Consider the following 17401-nt stretch of genomic DNA (forward strand, 5'->3'; position numbering starts at 1 on the left):
ATTAACGTTTGTAAATCAATACTCAGGTATTAAAATGAATAGCTGATTATTAATAAACCTTCCCACCCATAACCCCTAAAACCCTCACATCCCTATGCCTAAATGGTTATGCTTCAAACCCTTTTGTTATATATATATATATATATATATATATATATATATATATATATATATATATATATATATATATATATATATATATATATATATATTACCTACTGGCGGTCGCCAGTAGGTATATATAGTTAGGATTTTTTCTCTATGGGATTTTTGAAAATTCTATGTCTAATAACTTTGGCGTTTGTGGACGGAATTGGCTGTAATTTTCAGGAAAATGGCACATTTCGTTTCTGAGCAGCCCCTGAAAATTTTGGGGGGGTTCGTCAAGGGGGGGCCGAGAAAAAAGGGGGGTCCCAAAACGCGTTTTTCCCATGTTAATTTCCATAGGGCGGTTGGCCTCACTTTTAGCCCGAACGGCTGAATGGATTTGCACGAAACTTGGCAAAATTGTAGGGACTGGTAGCCCGATGTGCCTTTTGTAGGTCTCAATATATGTGCTACAGTGGATTTTGAGAAATTAACGTTTAAAAAAAGATATATATCTGTAACAGCGGACCTGGCAGCGCCCAGGACGCGTACTTTTTGCGCAACGGAGCTTTGTGAAGCGAAGCTGATTGGTTCTCCGGCGTCTGTCAACATTCCAAACAGTCCGTAGCGGCCGCCATCTTGTCTCTCGGTAGGATCGAGAGACAAGAGGAGGCCAAAGCGAAGGGGCAAATGACCATAAGGGGGAATAGTAGATCCTCGCTGACCCCCTACGTTTGATGTGGAGGTTTTAAAAGGGCCCCGCGGGGCAAAAAAAAAACAAAATAATAATAATCGAACGGCTGAATGGATTTGCACGAAACTTGGCAAAATATTAGGGACTGGTAGCCCGATGTGCCTTTGCTAGGTCTCAATATATGTGCTCCAGTGGATTTTGAGAAATTAACGTTAAAAAAAAGATATATATCTGTAACAGCGCTCCGCTTCGCGTACTTTTCGCGTTACGGAGCTTTGCGAAGCTGATTGGTTCTCCGGCGTCTGTCAACATTCCAAACAGTCCGTAGCGGCCGCCATCTTGTCTCTCGGTAGGATTGAGAGACAAGAGGAGGCCAAAGCGAAGGGGGAAATGACCATAAGGGGGCATAGTAGATCCTTCCTGACCTCTTAGGTTTGATGTACCATTTTGCCAAGTTTGGTGTAATTCCGTTCAGCCATTCAGGCTGTAGACGTATGTAAATGTCCTATGGAAAATTGCATGGGGAAAACACATTTGAAAGTGTTGAAATTTAGAACCAATTAAAATGTTACTTTGGTTTTGTATTTGTGTGTGATGAAAGTTAATTGGTTATGTATATATGTCAAATGAGAGGAAACCACAGCCATTTTGTGATACTACTGTCTGAGGTACATTTGTGAGGAATTTTTGGTGGTGAATTTCTGGTGTTTGATTTACACAGTACTAACACTTCTGCTACTTTTAAAAAGGTGAGTTGTTAATTTGTAAGGGGAACTATGTTGTACACTTGAAGATAATTTGAAAAATGTTTTCTGTTATTTATTTGCAGTCCTTCTGTTATACTAAATACTTGATAAAGTTAGTTTTATATTATGTATTACTAAAAACGATAAATGAAAGTGATTATTTTTTTCTGCAATTTACAGCAAGCAATTTCAAAATAAAATGGCTCACAATGAAGAGACCGTGGCAATTTCTTTTGAATTGTCCACTACATTGATTGAAATTGAGAGCACCAATAATGAAATATTGTCACAAGGAGGACATGACTTGTATGATTCCATTAGATTGATTGAAATGGACAGCACCAAGAATGAAATATTGTCACAAGGAGATGACTTGAATGATTCCACTACATTGATTGAAATTGAGAGCACCAATAATGAAATATTGTCACAAGGAGGAGATGACTTGTATGATTCCATTAGATTGATTGAAATGGACAGCACCAATAATGAAATATTGTCACAAGGAGGAGATGACTTGAATGATTCCACTACATTGATTGAAATTGAGAGCACCAATAATGAAATATTGTCACGAGGAGATGACTTGAATGATTCCACTACATTGATTGAAATTGACAGCACCAATAATGAAATATTGTCACAAGGAGGAGATGACTTGAATGATTTTTTTGATCAATCTCTTGATGGCGAATTTATCGAGTGTTTGGAGACCATAGAGTTACAAGAATCATCATTGGAGACTTTTAATGAGGACATTGCTGATGAGGACATGTTACTAGTTCTTTCAAATTTAGAAAATTCTGAAGAATAAATTTATATTTAGAAATCAAAAATTGTTTGAGACATTATTCATTTTTATTTTTAATTTATGAGGTTGTAGCGAAGTGATTGTAGTATAAAATGAGACTTATAGTATAGAGTGCAACATTTTTATGTTACATGGTAAGTTTACTCATATTTACTTCCCTTCTGCCACTATATTATCTCCAATGTGTATTTGACATCTCTTCTTCATCTCCGGCCTCCTTTCTCTCACTGTGTGTCTCCGATGCATCTTATCGCTGCTATTTTGTGTAATTACAGAAGAGAGTAAAATAAAATAGTTCGGAACGTGAAAAGGGGGCAAAGTAGAGTACTCCTCACCCCCTAGGCCTTTTTAGGCGGTCCCAAAAGGATCAGTTTCTGCTTTCCTGAGAGATTATGGTATGAGTTCCATATACCACAATAACTTGCATTACAACATGCAAGATATCTATCTCCTATTACCAACTTTTGGAGATATTCGCGCTAAGCGCGAATATCTCCAAAAAGTAACACCTGCCCTGAGCAGTTCTTAGCCATGTTATCCAATGGGAGGTGGATAACATGGCTAAGAGCATTAGCTCGGTAATGCATGAATATCGCTGAGTTTTTAGCGATATTCATGCATTGCGGCCGTTTATTATCGCATTTGCGATAAACCTTGATAATAGCAAGGTTTATCTTCGATAATTTCTGACGATGCTTAGTGGTAAAAAATTGGTTGGTAAGCATCGTTAGCGATAAATATCGCTTAACTTTGGTAATATGCCCCAACGTCTGTTAACGTTCGATTCGAAGGAAATGAGGAAGTGTTGAAAAACATTGTCTGCGCCATCTTGCCTTTTTTGAAATGCCACACTTTTGTCGTGCACGGCAGCCATTTTAGATGTCTTGACCAGACCCACTCTCTGCACGCTGTCGATTCGTAGCATGGCTCCTCACCCACGCAAGCATCTTCCCTAGGCACTGGTCACCACCGCTCTCTGTCTTATGCATGGGCAATAAACCTCCCCCCATCTGCGCTGCTCTTCCCTGAGAATCACACTCTGTGCCCGCCCGACACCTCCCTTTCGCCCTATTCACTACCGCACCCTCTGACACTCCTCTTTCTCTGTGTCCGATTGTCCAGGCTATCAGCTAGCCCTGCAGATGTAGTTTATGGCCCCAGCTGTAAAGAATCACCCCTCTTCAAAGGAGTTATAGTAGATCAAGGCCCACACCCGATGAGATCCGTCACACCACACGTGTTCCTACTATCTGAAAACCATCCTGTATTGTGATTGGGGAGGGGACCGAGCCTGAAGCGGAAGATTCCAGGAATGACTCTTTGTACATCAAAGTTTTTACAATTATGTGTCACATTAAAAATATATAGCACTCCAACAAAGTAGTAGGAATATAAAACTTTAATAACATATAAATATATACAAGAAAACAAAAACAGTAAAAACATTTAAACAACGAAGAGACCGTGGCAATTTCTTTTGAATTATCCAATAGATTTATTGAAATTGACAGCACCAACAATGAAATATTCTCACAAGGAGGAGATGACTTGAATGATTTTTTTGATCAATCTCTTGATGGCGAATTTATCGAATGTTTGGAGACCATAGAGTTACAAGAATCATCATTGCAGACTTTTCATGAGGAAATTCCTGATGAGATGATTGAAGAGGAAATTCCTGATGAGGACCTGTTATTAGTTCTTTCAAATTATGAAAATTCAGAAGATGTTGCCTGGGGGTGGGTCGTCAGTAGCAGTCTGTTGTGCGAATAGTTCCAAGGCAGCAGAACGCGCTGAAATCTAGATGGCACGAAAGTGATGTCTAGTAAGTTGCCACCCAGCAAATAACGGCGTGGGGCACCGCGGGGGTGAGTGAGTCCAGTAGGCACCACAGCTATTCTTACCGGCATTGCAGAATTACTGCTGGGGACAATGCCTGTGCTGTAGCAGGGTCACAGCAGAAACAAAAAGGATTCTGTTGAAGATGTTGTTGGTTTTCAATTTGAAAACAGTTCTGGTGTCAACTGCTATGCTAATGTAGTGGTTAATGTTTTGTTTTCTCTAGAAAATGTAAAAGAGGGGGAGGCAGTCCAAAGTTCCGTTAAAAGGGCAAAGGAAAGGATCGGTGGTTTGAACTATCAGTCAAAAAGGGGAGGGGGTGCAATAATTTTTCCTACCGGGTCACACTGTGCTTTCACCGGAAGTGAGGTGTGCAGGATTCTAGTAATTCAAAGTGAGGCTGGCGCCAGCATGGGAGCGCCGACGTCCCGCGGATACAGTTTCGTCACTCCACGGGCGATCATGGCAGTCATTCCCCATCGGGGGTCGGAGACTCCCGCGGCTCCTCTAGAATCTTCAAGGTCGTGGAGGACTACGGTGGTGGAGTCAACCAGTGACCGGGCCATTTCTTTATGCTGGGCCCGCTCTTGCCAGGTCGACCGCCATTTTGAGAGTTCGGCAGCTACCGGCGATCGCGGGGTCACATGAGCGGACGGGCTCCACCCTGCCGGGCGAGACGTTGCAGCATGGCCACAGTGGAAGAACCCTTTTCCGGGCGCCTGGAGCGCTGAGGGTGCAGCTGGGAAGCCTCCACCTGGGGAGGCGGGAGAGGCCTGTTCGCACCGTCTCTCCCTCCCAGTGCACCCCACGGCGTCTCGCTTGAGATTTGTTATGGCCGGACCAGGCGATGAGGACGAGGGGGGGGGGTCGGAGGCATGTGCAAGACATCCCCCCCCAGTGTTGTCGCAGCCATTATTCAAGAAAGAAGAAGTGTCCCGTCCGTCTTCGGGCCGGGCTTCCGGTAGATGTCGGCCGGACGCCCCTGGCTCTGGCCCCATGAACGGGTTTCTTGGTTTATCGGCTGCAGCCGGATCCCGTCGGCCTCGGCCCCCCGACCATTGGTGGCCGGACCGGAAGAGCATGTGGCGGGACTACCTGAAACTGTCAAGGGCCACCGCGGCCGAACTGGGAGAGAGAGGGGAGGGTCGAGGAGACATTCCCCCCCCTGCAACTGTTCAGCGTTGTAAAGGCAATCCCCTGGCCGGGTCCCACTGGCCTCGGCCTCTCCTCCGGCTACACCCTACGTTAGGATCTCCTGGCCGAGGCGTGGCAGCAGGACCCGCCTTATATGGGCTGCTCCCGGCTGGGCGTAGCCGGAACCCTGCCCCACCTTGGAAGTTTCCAGAGTGGGGGTGGATGTTCTACTGACTTGCATTTTCCCTAGTCTATCGATTTTCTGGGCGTGGCAGGCGGTGGGACAGCGAGGGGTGATTTGGTTTCTCTTACTGTTTTTCTGGTCTCTCACCACTGGCATATTTTAACGTTTTCTTGTTTCTAGGACATTAATAGGTTTCATCATTACGTTATGTTATCGTTTCTTTGTTCGTTGTTTAATAAAAGTTCATGTTCATCAGTGGCCTACTGATTTTCGTTTTCCTATTTTTTTCTTTCCAGGTTGTTTCATGGTAAAGTTTCTGTTAACAGGATACAGTGATCACTTCGTTATTATTGCATATGTCCTTTTCACTAGGGGTGCTCTCTGGTCGGGCCAGATGACGTATCTCTAGTAAATGGTCCGGGTGAAAAAGGTGCATCAATCAGTGGGGAGTAGATAGGCATGACAGATTACAACGGGGGAGAAAGGTCCGCATTACGTACCCTTTCACTACTTGCAAAGATTTTCCTACGTTTATTTGCAAACAGGGAATACCTCCAAAAAGAACTAATTCCCAAACAGTCAATGTTCGGACAATCAATCAATCAATGAGGAATGAAATAGGTACGACGTGTTAAAGGCTTGCGTTACCTACCCTTCACTATCTGCAAAGGGAGAGAGAATATTCCTATTCTTCCTCGTTTGCAGGTAGAGAAGATCCTTAAGAGAATTAACTTCGAACAATTCAATGCTCGATTGAAACAATCAACAAGGGGTACTGTGAACACAAATGAACGCCGCTTATATACATACGCATTGCTATTTTCAACAGGTTGTTCCTATTTTAGCGAGGTCAAAAAGAGATCCCATTAGTGGCCTACTGATTTTGCTCGATTCCTTTTGTTTTTTTACACGATTTTTCGCTATCTGCAAAGACTAAACAGAGTATTGCGACTCTGTTCTTGTTTGTAAATAGAGAATGAACCAAAGAGAACAATCAATCAAATGGAGAGAGAAGCAGGCACGACGGATTACAAAGGGGGCAAAGGGCTGCGTTAACTACCCTTCACTATCTGCAAAGAGAGAGTACTCCTAATAGAAATGAGGGGTGGGGGGCAGCATTCAAAGCAGATCAGTGTGCATAAACACGAAAATGTTTTTACTTACCACGTACTTGACATTCGACAGCTTATGATATTTGCTATTAAAAAACCATTGAAATTCACTGAAAAAACCATAGGTTATAGACCATATATAGTTAGGAATTAGCATTTACAAAATCTTGAAAATTCACTGAAAAAACCATAGGTTATACACCATATATAGTTAGGAATTAGCATTTAAAAAACCTTATTTTACTCACACAAAACCATTGAAATTCCATATATAGTTAGTTGCACTAACTATATATCGCGCACCCGCAATCCACTGCTGATCATGTCACATATTACATCATTCATGACATGGTCAGTGACATCACTGATGACATCACTGATGACATCTCAAATGACATCACTGATGAGATCACTGATGACATCATCCAGTGACTGTGTGTTTCTGTAAAGTTTAAATATGTTTTACATATTGAAGAATGAGTAGATGTATAAGTGTCTGGACGAAGGATTTAGTAGGTGCATGACTGAATGTATGAGTGAGTGATTAAATGTGTCTCACTGAGTGCATGGGTTAGTGACTAAACTGTCTTAATTTGTGCATCATTATGTCTGTTGTTCTGTAAACTGCTGCATGTGTTGATCAGTAGCTATATGATTAACTATATGGGTTATTGATTGATTGTCCAAGTATTTGTATAGGAGACTGAGTGTGTGTGTGGCTGGCTGGGAGGTGTGTGACTCTGTGCAGATCAATGTGTACTTGTATCAATGATTGTATAAGAAAGTATGTGTTAGTATATGTTTGAAAATGTAAGGTGCTCTATGTTTAACTGTATAGACAAGAAAATGGAAGTGTGATTGATTCTTTACAGGACTGACTAGGTGTGTGAGTAACTCCATGGATGAGTGGCAGAGTGTAAGTGTCTGTATAGGTGTATGAGTGCATATGATAGTGTTGTAAAGATGAGTGATTGTATGTATGAATGATTGTATGGGTGAATGAGTGAATGTGTGTGTAGACGTAGGAATCAGTGAGTACGTATGTAGTAACTAGTATTGGTGTGTCAATGGTTTCAAAAATTATACTCTGTATTTAACACTGGGTGAAACAGAGGTTATATTAAAACGTGAGGAGATGCATTGTATTGTCACATGAATGATATCATCAGTGATGTGGTCATTGATGTCAAATGAGATGTCATCAGTGATCTCATCAGTGATGTCATTTGAGATGTCATCAGTGATGTCATCAGTGATGTCACTGACCATGTCATGAATGATGTAATATGTGACATGATCAGCAGTGGATTGCGGGTGCGCGATATATAGTTAGTGCAACTAACTATATATGGAATTTCAATGGTTTTGTGTGAGTAAAATAAGGTTTTTTAAATGCTAATTCCTAACTATATATGGTGTATAACCTATGGTTTTTCAGTGAATTTTCAAGGTTTTGTAAATGCTAATTCCTAACTATATATGGTCTATAACCTATGGTTTTTTCAGTGAATATATATATATATATATATATATATATATATATATATGTATATATATATATATATATATATATATATATATATATATATATATATATATATATATATATATATATATATATATATATATATATATATATATTCACTGAAAAAACCATAGGTTTCAGGCCTTATATAGTTAGGAATTAGCATTTAAAAAACCTTTGAAATTCACTGAAAAAACCATAGGTTTCAGGCCTTATATAGTTAGGAATTAGCATTTAAAAAAACCTTTGAAATTCACTGAAAAAACCATAGGTTTCAGGCCTTACATAGTTAGGAATTAGCATTTAAAAAAACCTTTGAAATTCACTGAAAAAACCATAGGTTTCAGGAGTTATATAGTTAGGAATTAGCTTTTACAAAACCTTTGAAATTCACTCAAAAAACTATAAGTTTTAGTGGTGTTATAGTTAGCTGGACATTTTACTCATACAAAACCATTGAAATTGCTCCTATATAGTTAGTTGTACTAAGTATATATCGCGCACCCACAATCCACTGCTGATGATGTCACATATTAGATCATTCATGACATGGTCAGTGACATCACTGATGACATCTCAAATGACATCACTGATGACATCATCCAGTGAATGTGGTTTGCTTCGTTATTTAAATATGCATTATATACATAACAATTTGCATTGAAGAATGAGTGGATATATATAAATAAATATTTGGATGGAGGATTTAATAGCAGTGTAATTGACTGTTTACTTGACCAATTTATAATGTCTCACTAAACATAGTGGATAGTGACTAAACTGTGTGAATATCTGTATCACTTTGTCAGTTGTTGTGTAAACTGATTCTACAGTTGGTTACTAGCTATGTGAAAGTCTATATTAGTTATTTATTAGTTAACTGAGTATTTGTATGGGAGTGTGAAAGTGTGTGTGGTTCGGTGGGGGGTGTGTGACTGTCCAAAGATGTGTGAATAGTTGATTCAGTAGATATATGAAGTTAAAACTACATGTTCTAACAGTTTGGGTGAGGGAATCTCTTTATGGGTGTGGTGATGAGCAAATATATTTCTCAAAGGTACAGGTCCAACAAACTAGAAAAATAAAAGGGAGTGTATGTGTCAATTGTTGTATATAAATAAGTATACATAAGACACAATGATTTTGTGAGTGACTGTATGGATAACTGTATACTTGTAATAATGATTTTATAATTCACTAAGTATGACTTACTATCTAAATGAATAGAAGAAGTGTTGTTTGTATAAGTGTTTTGCTAAGTAAATATGTAAGTATGATCCATTGTTTGCATAAGTGAGTAGGATGACTTCATATGTGAATAGGATGCGTGCTGTTGTGTAATGTCGATATAGATGTATAAGTATTTTTGATAGTGTTCTATTGTTCATTGACAGCATGTATGAGTGAATCCATAGGTAAAGGGATTAGATGTGTGTATACATGTATGAATCACTGAGTGGATTTTTAGATACTTGTATTGCTGTGACAATGGATTTAAATATGATACTCTGTATTTTACAAAGAGTGATGACAAATTTTAATAGTGTATGAAAAGGTGTATGTGATTGTCATGTGGATGATGTCATCAGTGATGTCATCAGTGATGTCATTTGAGATGTCATCAGTGATGTCACTGACCATGTCATGAATGATCTAATATGTGACATCATCAGCAGTGGATTGTGGGTGCGCGATATATACTTAGTACAACTAACTATATAGGAGCAATTTCAATGGTTTTGTATGAGTAAAATGTCCACTAAAACTTATAGTTTTTTGAGTGAATTTCAAAGGTTTTGTAAAAGCTAATTCCTATAATGTCTCACTAAACATAGTGGATAGTGACTAAACTGTGTGAATATCTGTATCACTTTGTCAGTTGTTGTGTAAACTGATTCTACAGTTGGTTGACAGACATTGGCAGCCAATCAGAATGCAGCTCGCGCACTAGAGGTACGCGTACCGTACGCGCACGTACGCATACCGTAAGCGTACCGGTAAGCTCACGGGTAAGCTGCTATAGATATATAAACTTTTTTGAACCTAAATTACTCAAAATCCTCTGGAGCACATATCTTGAGACATAGCAAAGGCACATCGGGCTACCAGTCCCTACAATTTTGCCAAGTTTGGTGAAAATCCATTCAGCCGTTCAAGCTAAAAGTGCGACCGACCGCCCTATGGAAATTAACATGGGGAAAACACGTTTTGGGACCCCCCTTTTATCTCGGCCCCCACTTGACGAATCCCCCCCAAACTGCGAGAGGTGCTCCCGAAATGCGTTGATCAGTGTTTGTCTTATCTGCATAATGCTATCTGAAGGCTTTAAAAGTAAATAAAAATAGCAAAAGATTTGGAAGTACGAGAGTTCGTCCCAATTTTTCTCTCTGCCAAGGGAGGATTGTGTGCATATATATCAATATATATATCGCAACAAACTCCTCTGCCAGCCGGCGTTTGTAATTCCACAAGAAACAGGAGCATAGACCACCATTAAGTGCAGAGAATACTTTATTAGGTTGCGCTCAGTCGGCCATTACGCGTTTCTGTACCAATAACTACCTACTGGCGGTCGCCAGTAGCTAGTTATAGTTAGGACCTAGTTTCCATAGGAAATCCGCAACATTCTATTTGGAGTAACTTTGGCGCTGGTGGACAAATCTTCGCGAAATTCTCCAAGAAAATGGACTGCTCCGCTCCGCTCCTTCGCTGAAAGTTTGGGGTTGATTCGTCAAGCGGGGGCTGAGAAAAAAGGGGATCCCAAAATGTGTTTCCCCCATGCAATTTTCCATAATACCTTTAGCCAGGGCTACAGCCCGAACGGCTGAATGGAATTTCACTAAATTTGGCAAAAGGGTAGAGTTCGGTTTGCAGAATTTTGTTAAATGGTGTAAATCCGTTCAGTAGTTCTTGAGAAAATCAAAAGTAAAATCATAGATATATCTATAGGCAAATACCCTACGCGTACCTTCCCGATCACGGGCTGAATGCTAATTGGCTGTCAACACTCCAAACCAGGAAGTGTTGGCAGCCATCTTGTGCCTCAGTAGAACCGAGGCACAAGAAAGCAGAAAAACAAATGTGCAGAACGCAAAAAGGGGGTACGGTAGAAACACCATGACCCCCTAGGCCTGCTCAGGGGGTCCCACAAGGACCCCCAAGCCCCCCAATTTTTTTTATTGTTTTTTAAATCGCGGGGTACATGTAGGTACGCGTACCCCGTGAAAAAAAAAAAAAACACGGTCTGCTTTTTTTCAAATTAGCCCCTGGGGGGACCAAATCCCAGGGGCATACTGCAAAGAAGTGTGGAGGGGGCCCAATCCCCCCACACTGCCCTGGGGACCGCCACCCCCCGGTGCAAAGTAATTATAATAGCGGGGGCACACGGCCCCCCGCAGCCCCGGGGACCGCCACCCCCCAGGGTTTTGAATTACATCTTTTTTTAAAACCTGTGTGAGTGGCTGAAGCCCCACACACGCCCCGTGGACCGCCACCTCCCCGGGGCTCTAATATGTAAAATAGGACACCCCAGCCCCAGGTATCCCTCCTGGATCCCTCGATGGCCCTCGGGACCGCCACCCCCAGGGCCGGCTTGTGCAGTGTCCCGGGATGCCCACCCCCGGGACTTCTTTGGAAACCTGCTCTCTCTTCCAAAAACCAAAGACTATTGCTTTTCTGCATGGTGAGAAGCATGTTAGCTGCTACCCATGCAGAAAAGCAATGCCGGCTCCCCCAGAATGCAGGGAGTCGACAGGGACCGTGGGGGCTTAGGGACCCCCCACGGCCCCCAACAGGGCCAGGCCCCGGGGGATCGGGTCCCCTGGACCAGAAGTGGCTGAGGAGGGGGGCCACGCGGCCCCCCTCCCCCCCAAAATGTTTTTTTAAAAAGGCCGGCCCCAGCGGATAGGGTCCCTGGGGCCAAAGGTGGCCACAGGAGGGGGGCAAACCAGCCCCCCTCCAAATTTTAAAAAATAAAAATAAAAAAAGGCCCAAGACCCGGGGGATGGGGTTCCCGGGGTGGAGTATGGCACTGGGAGGGGGGCCACGCGGCCCCCTTCCCGATTTAAAAAATATAAAAAAAAGATTGGGTGCAGGCCCTGGGGATGGGGTGCCCAGGGCCAAAAAAAAAAGAAAAAGAAGGGGGGCTACACAGACCCCCATCTTAAAAGTTTTTTTTTTGTTTAAAAACGGGATCAGGAGGAGGCCACGCCCCCTCCCTGCACCTCTCTGCAAACGCGCCCCCTGGCCCCCAGGGACCCCCAGTACATCCCCCTCTGAAAAAGCACCAGGGGACTGCGTTGCAGAGAGCTGTAAAAAGGGGTGTGGCCTCATTACACCTCTCTGCAACGCAGCCCCCTGACGCATACTGGAGGTTCCTGGTGGGCTAGTTGGCCCCGAGTGACCCCCAGTATGCGAGGGGAATTAGTTTCCCCTCTGAAAAAGTGCCAGGGGGCTGCGTTGCAGAGGGGAGTAATGAGGCCACGCCCCTTTTTACACCTCTCTGCAACACAGCCCCCTGGCGCATACTGGAGGTTTCTGGTGAGCTAGTTGGCCACCTTGGACCCCCAGTATGCAAGGGGAATTAGTTCCCCCTCTGCAAACGTGCCAGGGGGCTGCATTGCAGAGAGGTTTAATGAGGCCACGCCCCTTCTTAAAAGTATTTTTTTTAAACGGGATCGGGAGGAGGCCACGCCCCCTCCCTGCACCTCTCTGCAAAAACACCCCCTGGTGCGTTTGCAGAGGTGGAACTAATTCCACTTGCATACTGATGGTCTCTGGGGGCCAACTAGCCCACCAGGAACCTCCAGTATGCGCCAGGGGGCTCCCTTGCAGAGAGGTGTAATGAGGCCACGCCCCTTTTTACACCTCTCTGCAACTCAGCCCCCTGGCGCATACTGGAGGTTTCTTGTGGGCTAGTTGGCCGCCAGGGACCCCCAGTATGCAAGGGGAATTAGTTTCCCCTCTGCAAACGTGCCAGGGGGCTGCGTTGCAGAGAGTTGTAATGAGGCCACGCCCCTTTTTACACCTCTCTCTTCAACGCAGCCCCCTGGCGCATACTTGAGGTTTCTGGTGGTCTAGTTGGCCCACATGGATCCCCAGTATGCAAGGGGACTTAATCCCCCAACTTGCACAGTGGTGAAGGTAGGAGGCGGGGCTAGAGGTGATATGTGTGCAAACATGCCCTGTGGCGCGTTTTAAGTTGGGGAATTAATTCATTGCTGCATCTTTGAGTGCACTACTGATCCTGAAAAGTAATTCTAACCATACTTACAGTAACTTGAATTTCCTTCCATAGGCTAACATTGACAGGTTTCACTTGGAAATTTTTCTAATTGTGGAGTTTTGGAACTTTAAAAAATTCCTCAAAAATCAGCCGAACTACGAATTCAGATTTACTCATCTGTTATCAGGAGAGACCGCAGTGCTGCATCTTTCAGCTCACTACTGATCCTGAAAAGTAATTCTAATCGTAGTTACAGTAACCTGAATTTCCTTCCATTGGATATCATTGCCTGCTATATAAAATATATATACATTAAAATAATATTTAAAAACAAATATATATTACAATTTCAATATTTTTAAAACATTTGTTTTCAATTTATATAAAAAATTGGTAATGTAATTTTATAAAATAAAATATCTAAAAATAAATAATTTAAAATAATGTAGTAAATCAGTATAAAAAAATATAACAATTAATACATTTAAAAATTATCATTTACAAAACCTTTGAAATTCACTGAAAAAACCATAGGTTTCAGCCATGTTATAGTTGGAAATTAGCATTTAAAAAACCTTAGAAATTCACAGAAAAAAACATATGTTTCAGTTACGTTATAGCTAGGAATAAGCGTTTAAAAAACCTTAGAAATTCATGGAAAAAACCATAGGTTTCATACATGTTATAGTTAGCTGGACATTTCACTCATACAAAATCATTGAAATTCCCCCTTTATAGTTAGATCAGCTAAGTATAAATCGCGCGCCTGCAATGCACTGCTGATGACATCATATATTACATCACTCAAGACATGGTCAGTGACATCACTCATTACATCACGTTATTTGGGAATAAACTAAACTTTTTAAGCAAACCTGCCTCCAAGTGCGCATCTGCTTTATAACAGCAATTTGGAATTGTGGAATTAATTTCACGGCTTTGGGTTTGCCGTGTTTATGCGCCACCTGACTACGGGAGTACGATCTCAGAAGAACCCGGAGTGTTTGGATATATATATATATATATACCCCCTTTTGTGTTGATCCTAGGCCGATCAAGGGAAATTATAATTGTAAAACAGATCACGCCGTTTATGTCTTGACATGCACCTGTGGCTTAAAATACATTGGAAGTACCAAGCTTCAGGTGCATGTCAGGATACTACAGCACTTACGTGCGATCTTACATAACAGCCTGGCCTATCCGGTTGCCCGCCACTTCAAAAGAGTACACAACAACGACTTATCTTGTTTAACATACTTTGTGGTTGGAGCTATCCCACACCTAAAAGAGGGGAAGACCGCGAACTTTTATTGAGAAAGCTCGAAACAAAAATGATACTTGGATTTGATAGCCCATGGCCCAATGGATTAAATAATATAGAAGAAATGCACCATTTTTGTGAGGGTCCAGTTGTGCTTTGATTAATTGACAGTAATCACTACTCCCTCTTAATTAGGTTACCTATTATGAGGTCAGAGATAGTGGTTAGCAGTGATCATCAGACTTTTCACATCGCAGCAAATGAAGTTTTCTAACCTACTTATACTGTATCTATTTTTATCCTAGCAACGTATTCATTCTGGTCATTATTTATTCCTTGATATTGATATATGTAATGTGTATATTTAAAGATAGGATGAATTTCCTGATCTCTTTTATATAACTATTTATACTATATTTGTATCGATTTTCAGATTGTGTTTTGTATATACTTATTACTTATTTATATCTTATTATAGGTTGTGGGTTTTAGCTTTTTGAAACTTTTTGATACTCTTTTACTGATCTTTTTAAGAGATAGATGGATTTCATTGAAGTAGACAGTTACCATATCTCAGGGATCTGAGACATCTTTGATATGACAATGATTTTATCTCTTGATGTCGACAGTATTGCACTTTTTTCTGCTTACTTTGCGCATATATTTGCACTATCTTATTTGCACTTTATCATCTATTGCTGCTTTGCTAAAGTTTTGCACATGTAACTTATGAATATCAATACGTTTTTTGCACAAATTTTCTAACTAGAAGGCTCGTTCAGTATTTGACTTTAGAGCGAGGTTATAACTATGTATTTATACAGTTATTATAATCATGTTTTCCTGCTGTAAGAAAAGGTATCTTCACACAGTTTTATTTCATTTGTTGAAATGTGTATAATCATTTTTACCTTTGACGGATAACTGAGGAGTATACAACATTGGGATTTATCCTGATATTTAATTGTGCCTAGTTTGTTGCAAAACTACAAGTGGCAGTATTTCTTCACTTTTTATTATGCACGTGATAGTTGATGTCACCATGAGTGGGTGTACACGTATCCTTGCAAATATAAAAAAAGCATTTGTTTATTGTAATGTTGTAGTGTGAACAAGGGTGAGTTAGCCTGAAACGCGTAGCTGTTCTCTGTGTGGTTGCAATAAAAACATCTTTGCTGATTCCCAGTGGTCCGTCTCCCTCGTTTGCTGGCGTGCGCTGTGGCTCGAAACGCTGAGAGAGTCGAGGAGGAGCTGACGTTTATATATATATATATATATATATATATATATATATATATATATATATATATATATATATATATATATATATATATATATATATATATATATATATATATATATATATATATATATCCACTCCATCTCTCCTTAGTGCCTCCGCGCACAAACAGGATCACAGACACAAACTTCGCTGATACCAGAATTTTATTTCATTTAATTTAAAGTGCTGGAACAGTGCATGCCTCAAGACGCGTTTCGGACAAGGGGCTATATATATATATATATTTATATATATATATATATAGATATATATCTATATATATATATATATATTAAAATATTACATGGAGGGCCACATGCATCATTGTTGCCGTTTGCGATTCCTTAATTGTGAAAATTAAGGAATCGCAATTAAGGAATCGCAAACGGCAATGCATCAAAAAATCACAATTTTTTTTGCGATTCCTTATTTTTCCTTAATTGCGATTCACAATTTGCGAATCGCAATTAAGGAATCCCTTTACATTGATTCCTATGGGCCTAGAGGCCTATAGGAATGAATGTGAAGGCATTCTCATTTTGCGATTCGCAATTAAGGAATCGCAAAATGAGAATGCAATTTCAAGTGTGCAGCGGGGGGTCCAAAGGACCCCCCTGCACCCCTGAAATGTACCTGAAAGTGCTTTTTTCACATTTGTTTAAAATGAAACTAAAATTACCATGAAGGTTAACTTCATGGTAATTTACCACTTCTAATTTTCAAATTCGCAATTTTTTTGAATCATGCATTGCATTTAAGAAATCGCAAAAAAAATGTGATTTCTTAAATTGCGAAAATAGCAAAAAGCTTCATGCAACCCAAAAACGGGATTTGCATTCGCAAACGGACGAATTTTGCGATTCGCACCGTTTGCGAATGCAAAAACCCTTGATGCATGTGGGCCTATATGTATTAATTCTCTAAATAAATAAATACAAAGGTATTACAATTAATACTTGAGTATTAATACACTTCCCACCCATAACCCTTGAAGCACTCACAACCCGTGCCTAAATAATTATGTTACAAACCCCTTTCTTATTATACATTTTTTAAAATATTCAATTATATGCATTAATTACCTACATTCATTAATACACACGTATTAAAATTAATACCTGATTATTAATACACTTCACCACCCATAACTCCTAAATCCCTCATATCCCTTGCCCAAAGAGTTACTTTTTTTCTCAAAAACCTATGTATACACATTTTTTAAAATCACTAATTATATACCCACCTTATAATCTTCCAATAATTATTAAAATACAAAAAAACAATTAAATGCATTTAAATTCATCTGGACACTTACCTTAACAATAATTGCGATGATAAGGCATGAGTTGTAATGGCGTCTGCATTGTAATAGCATGTGTTATAATGACATGCATTGTAATAATAATAATCCACATTTGTAAAGCGCACAATCACCCGTTAGGGTCTCTAGGCGCTGGGTGCCGTCGGGAAGATTAAGCAAGCTATTGCCCAGAGTCACA

The 17401-nt window shown here is 40.6% G+C and overlaps 1 protein-coding gene across 2 annotated transcripts in view; it reads right to left on the reverse strand.

The window, feature by feature from the left end:
• The window catches only part of LOC144767675 (putative G-protein coupled receptor 33), a 100880-nt gene that overhangs the window by 73159 nt on the left and 10320 nt on the right, over positions 1 to 17401 (reverse strand). The gene's annotated exons all lie outside the window — the stretch shown is intronic.

This window comes from Lissotriton helveticus, chromosome 7, assembly GCF_964261635.1.
Source record: "Lissotriton helveticus chromosome 7, aLisHel1.1, whole genome shotgun sequence".
NCBI lineage: Eukaryota > Metazoa > Chordata > Amphibia > Caudata > Salamandridae > Lissotriton > Lissotriton helveticus.